At 50.3% G+C, this 6,000-nt stretch overlaps 1 long non-coding RNA gene across 1 annotated transcript in view; it reads right to left on the reverse strand.

The window, feature by feature from the left end:
* Nucleotides 1-5,702, reverse strand: part of LOC124721433 — a 33,299-nt gene extending 27,597 nt beyond the window's left edge. The window contains exon 1 of the long non-coding RNA XR_007006330.1: nt 5,556-5,702. This is a non-coding gene — a long non-coding RNA (uncharacterized LOC124721433). The remainder of the gene's footprint in view (nt 1-5,555) is intronic.
* Nucleotides 5,703-6,000: the final 298 nt, after the last annotated feature.

The following is a 6,000-nucleotide window of genomic DNA, read 5'->3' on the forward strand; positions in this document are numbered from 1 at the left end:
TGTCCGGCCAGACAGGAGTTTCAGGAAGCAGAGTCCGGTGTGAGCTTCGTGTTGGATGGTAAGGAGATGGGGAGTCCCGGTGAGGTGGAGCTCGAGGGTGAGGCCAAGGTATTTGAGGGTAGGAGTGAGGTGGATAGGACAGCCATAAATGGTGAGGTAGAAATCATGGAGATGGAAGGAGCAGGTGGTGTGGCCTATGATGATCGCCTGGGTCTTCGAGAGGTTGATATGGAGGAACCACCAATTGGTGAATTGGTCAAGGTGGGTTTAGAGGGTACGTTGGGACCATTGAAGGGTAGAATAAAGGGCTAGGAAGGCGGTGTCATCAGCAAACTGGAGGATATGAACAGGCGGGGGAGGTTTGGACATATCAGCAGTGTACAGGAGATAGAGGAGAGGGGAAAGGATGGAGCCTTGGGGCACGCCAGCAGATGGATAGAAAGTATGGGAGTTGGAATTGTGGATAGTCACATAGGAGGGACGATGGGAGAGGAAGGAAGCAATGAGACGGACGAAGTTGATGGGGAGTGCATAGGTCTGGAGTTTGAAGAGGAGCCTGGGATGCCAGACACAGTCATAGGCGTTCTGGAGGTCAAGGGAAACAAAGATAGCGGAGTGACGGGAGTTAAGTTGGAGGGAAAGAAGATTGGTAAGGTTAAGGAGCTGGTCGGCGGCAGAGAAGGAAGGCCAGAAGCCACATTGGGTAAGGGGAAGGAGGTGGTGCTGGTTAAGGTGGCGGTGAATACAGTGAGAGAGGGTGGTCTCGAAGACCTTACTGAACACGGAGGTGAGGCAGATGGGACGATAGGAAGAGGTATCAGAGGGGGGTTTGTTGGGTTTAGGGAACAGCAGGACACGGGAAGTCTTCCACAGGTCGGGGTGAAATCCAGTGGAGAGGAGGACATTGTACAGGGTAGCAAGGACAGCCAGGAAGGATGTGGGGGATTCCTTGAGATGGTGGTACGTGACACCATCATGACCAGGGGCAGTGTTGCGTTTGGAGCAGAGGACAAGTGTGATGTCATGTGCAGTGATGGGAGTGTTGATGTCTGAGGGGGGTAACCGATCCAAGTACTGGCAGCTAGGGGCAAGCGGTGGGGCAGAGGTGTCAGGGCAGTCAAGGACAGTGGGGAAAGGGAGTAATCAAAATGGGGATTGTCAGGAAAGGGTCGATCGTCATGCAGGATAGGGTAATGCGGGGTGGGATGGCTACCAATAAGGTGATGGAAGGCTGACCAGTACTTGGAGGAGTTGACAGGGAGGGTGGAGTTGAGGTGTGTGCATGTCTGGCGCCAGTCCCGACGTTTCTTTGCTGTAAGGAGGTTCCGGATGTGTTGCTGTAATTGCCGGTGGCAGATGAGTGTATCCTGGTCACGCGTGCGGAGGAAGGAGTGGTAGAGCCTGCGGGACTCATGCAGAAGGACGGCCTGTAGAGGAAGTGTAGGGTGGTGAGGGTGGATGAGTTTGGTAGGGACATGAGCCTCCACAGCGTCAGTGATTGTCTTCTGAAGGAAGGAAGAGGCATGGGTAATGTCAGCAGGATGATGAAAGGTGAGGGGGTGGTTTTCGACCTGTAAGGCAATGGATTCCCAGTAGGCATCCCAGTCGGCACGACGGTAGTCAGAGACAGACTTTGGAGTGGCAGCTGGGCGTGTGGCTACAGGGGCGCGATGGGCAGAGATGGTGAGAAGGACAGGGAGATGGTCACTACCAATGGGATTGAGTACGTCTACAGCGATGCGACCAAGAAGGTTGGGGGAAGCGAGGATAACATCGGGGGTTTAGTTACTTTCAGGACAGGTGTGCTGTGGGAGAGGAGCAAGGTCACCATGGAGGGTGGCAAGGAACTGCTGCCACCGCTGAAGGGTGGCAGGGTCACGGCTGTGGATGTTGAGAAATGTTGGGAAATGAAGTCGAAGGGGAGAGGAGCTGTGGGGCGGATACAGATAGTGACACAGGTGATGGTGAGGGAGGGAAAAAGTATGCTGAGGAGAAGGTGTTCAGTTGGGTCATTGAGGAGGGGTTGTTGCCGGACAGGGAGATGCTTGAGGTGGCCTATAGCGACCCCACCTCAGGCAAGGGGAAGGGGATTGTCAGTGCAGTGAAGGAGATAGGGGAGGTGTGGACAACATGGTGGGGTTGGAGGAAAGTTTCATTAAGTATGGAGGAGTCAACCTGGTGCTGGGATAGGGTATGCATGAAGAGGTATTTGTTGGCTGGGAGGGAGCCAATGCTGAGGTAGAGTAGACGATACTGGTGATGCGCCAGGAGGTAAGAGGTGGAAAGGAAGCGGGATAAGGAGAGAGGGGCTTAAACGAGGGTGTCGAGGTGGGTGAAGGTAAAGTGGGCCTGGTTGTGGGAAAAGGTGGCATAGGTATTTAAGTGGAATACAGAGCGGGTGGCGAGGGAAATCTGCTGGAGTGTGTGGGGGCATTGGAAGGGGTGGATGTTCTGCAGGACAATGGTGAGGAACTAGATGATGTCTTCTGCTGTAGGGGTACGGCGGAGGGAATTGTTGGGTTGGATGGGTGGGTTGATGGGGCAAATGGGGACAGTGAGCTCAGGGTTGGTGGGAGGGGGGTTTGGTTTTGCTTTTGGAGGAATAGGTGGGGTGAGGTTCGTTGCAGGTGTTGCAGGAAGGGGGAGAGGTGAGGTTGGGACACTGTTTAAAGAAGTAGGAGGCTTTACAATGGGGGCAGGTGGGGGGCTTCTTGCAGTTTTGGGTGAGTTGGTCATTGTACAGGAGACAGTGATGGCAGCAGTAGGATTGAGGAGGGGAACGGGACGGGTCTACAGGTAGGCGGCAGTTGAAAATCACGGCTCCCTGTGTGAGGAGGTGGTCGATGGAGGAGGTGGGCTCTGTAAATATACGGATGAGGAAGGTAGGGCCAGAGGAGCTGTAAATATGGCAGGCCGAGCAGATTTCCAGGGAGGGTTGGGCATTCAGATCCGCCAACACCTCAGCCTCTGTGACCACAGGGCTGAGTTTTGTGATCACGGTGGTGAGGGTTGGTGGATGACGAGGGGCTTGGGGCTGATGAGGAGAGGAGGATGTAAGGAAAGGGGTGAGGGATGCATTGGGGCCAAAGGTGATGTGAGGAAGGCACCGGAGGAGATCAGTACGGAAAGAGTGGCGGGGGGGAATAGATGAGAACAGAGTCCCTGCAAGGGATAAGTTGGGTGATAGGTGCACTGGGGATGTGTGGGTGTGGACATCGAGGAATTTTGGATCAGGGTTGGCTAGGACGAAGGTATACATGGAGAGGGCTGGGGAGGAGGGAGGTGGGGTGGTATCCATGGTAGGGTCAGAGGGAAATGGGGCACGCAGTGGTTGTTTGGAGGAGAGGTCCCCACTGGGGCGTTTGGAAGATTTTTTGGCAGGTGTGGCCTGGGAGGAGGGATGAGGGACTGGATGGATGGAGAGGTGGTGGGAGGCAGGGCGCTTCTGTGAGGTAGTGGCACCAGGTAAAAGGGTAGGGCGGTCTGTGGCGGCGACTGTGGCGCGGTGGGCAATTACTCGGGTGGGGGAAGCAGGGGTAGTTACAGGGGGGAGGGTGGGGATGGGGGAAAGTCATCTCGGTGGGCGACAGGAGTGGGAGGGAGGGCAGGAGCAGGAGTGACATACAGGTGGGGATAAATTGATAAGGAGGAGATAGAAGGGGAGGAGACCGTGAGTAGGAGAGGTGGATGAGACGGTTTAATCCCAGAGAAAGAACTCCATAATGTTACAGTGGAGGCAGGTGAAGGGGAGGTGTAGATGATGGTGGTAGTGGTGGTGTCCATGATCGCAGTGAGTGCCCACAGGTGACAGGAGTCGCTGAAGTACATAAGGAACTAAAACGTTGGGCAACGACGAGCACTGGGCGGCGGCGAGCACCGGGAGATGGCAGCAGCAGCAACAGCAGCAGCAGCGAGCACCAAGAGACGGCGACCAGGCGACGGCGGCAGCAGCGGCGAGCACCAGGCAGCAGCGACTAATCGGCTGCGAGCTCCGGGCGGCAGCTTTGGCGAGGACCGGACGGCGGGCGAAAATACGACAGGAATGGTTGGGGCTCTTCCAAGTCGATGATACACCCTGAGTGTAGTCCAGGTAGTGTGAGACCTCAATTAGGAACCGAGGGGATCCAACCCTCGAATGGCCGTTGTTTCCTATACGCTTCTTATGGCTTAGGTGGAGCGACAGCTAGTCTGACTCAGAGCTTTAAGTTCCTTCCACCAGAGAGCAATGAAGTGCAGGACCTATAGTAGAGAGCCTATACAGAGAGAGAGTGGCCAATCAGCCCATGGCCGCCATGTTTTTACCATATTGCGTGCGGAACGTGCAATTGAAAGGTATTCACTTCACGAGTAAAATAAGGCATGTGTTTGACGCATGAGACCAAGGCAGATCTAGCATAATGCTCAGTACATGATTAAAACAAATGCCATTCGTCTTTGTTTATATAGGCCTAATAAATTTGTGAGCAAATGGAAGTATCGTGAAGTAGTGTGTATGTCTGCCGAATTTCAACAGCTATATTTTATGCCGCTATATAAACATTGAAAACATTGACAACTGATTAATAAGAAGTTTCATTGAATGTATCTCAGATTACATGGTGCTATTTCTGATTTCTCCGTGCAGATATTCATAACTGAAATTAGTAAACTCTTGTCTCTTTCTGTCCCCACATAATGCATTTTAAGTGTGTGTCGATCTTATAACATTTTCTTATGCTGGCAGAACACATCAATCTGTATACACTTTTAGAGGAACTCTGTGCCACAGAAAATCGGAAAAATATCAATTCTTAGGTACTCTACTGAAACAGCAGAAATTAATTCAAAATAGGTAACTGAATATCTACATGATAATTATAATTTACCGGAATGTAAATAGCCAAGACTACAGAGCCAAGTGCGAGTAGCCAGTTGGAAGTATGTAGACTTAGTGTTCCGTATACATGTTAAAACACATCGTCTAGCATGAATTGTCACTCAAGAACCATTAAAAGTCTAGAAAATAACGTTAAAAAACCTAGCTGGCGCAGGATTCGAACTCACGATTTTTTTTTTTTTCCATTGTTGATCGTTGGGTTTGGTCATGCGGACGTCACATGATCTCCGTTAAAGGTCATTTGTTAATCCTTCTACTCAGTTTTTTTTATTACAGAGGCCAAACAGCTCTCTGACCGAACACGATGAGCTACCTTCCCGGCAAGTTTAGAAGTCGAGACAGTTACCACTAGAGCACGAGCTCACCCGTTCTACAAGGCCACATTAGTGATACTGCGGTGTTCATTTAGTTTGTCTTTCATTGACGGAATTTATCAGTAAAAAGGTTGTTCTGTAATTTTTTTTTATTTTGTTTTGTAGGCATTATAAGCATATAGAAAGAAATTGATTGTCCGATGCACAAAGAAACCAAACGAGCTTTCTCACAGTGACAACTAGTGAGTAAAACACATGTAACATAGGGACATCTCATGACTGCAAGAGTTCCTTGTACTTACAACAGAACAAAATGTTAATGCTTCGGCCTTACTAACGGCACATCACAGGAGAAAATTACTTACTTCACACAGAAAGGAATAATTTGTTGGTTTCCATAAGTCGCCTTTACGATTCCCACCTTCTCGGTTGACTTTCACTGCCCACTGTTTACGTCTTTCCGCATTTCTTGGAAAAACGAGCATCATATATCCATCTTCACTTCGGTTTTTGCACCCAACAGCGGAGCAACCAGGCATTCCTCTTGACTGTCCTTGATGATTTTGTAATTAATATTATCAGTGACACTCAGTAAATCACTTTAAATAAGAATTTTGCCTCTAAAATTGCTGTGACGTTCTAAAAGTATCGTCATAGATCCGACCAACAGAGACTGTAAGGTAATTTACGTAAATAGAACCGACAGAAAACATGCAAAAGTCCTTCAATACCTACCGTAATACAACAATGGAATTTGCGTTCGAAGCGCTGAAAAGAACCAGTAATACAGAATCACACACAGTATCTATT

The sequence above is a fragment of the Schistocerca piceifrons genome, chromosome X (genome assembly GCF_021461385.2).
Source record: "Schistocerca piceifrons isolate TAMUIC-IGC-003096 chromosome X, iqSchPice1.1, whole genome shotgun sequence".
In the NCBI taxonomy this organism is placed as follows: domain Eukaryota; kingdom Metazoa; phylum Arthropoda; class Insecta; order Orthoptera; family Acrididae; genus Schistocerca; species Schistocerca piceifrons.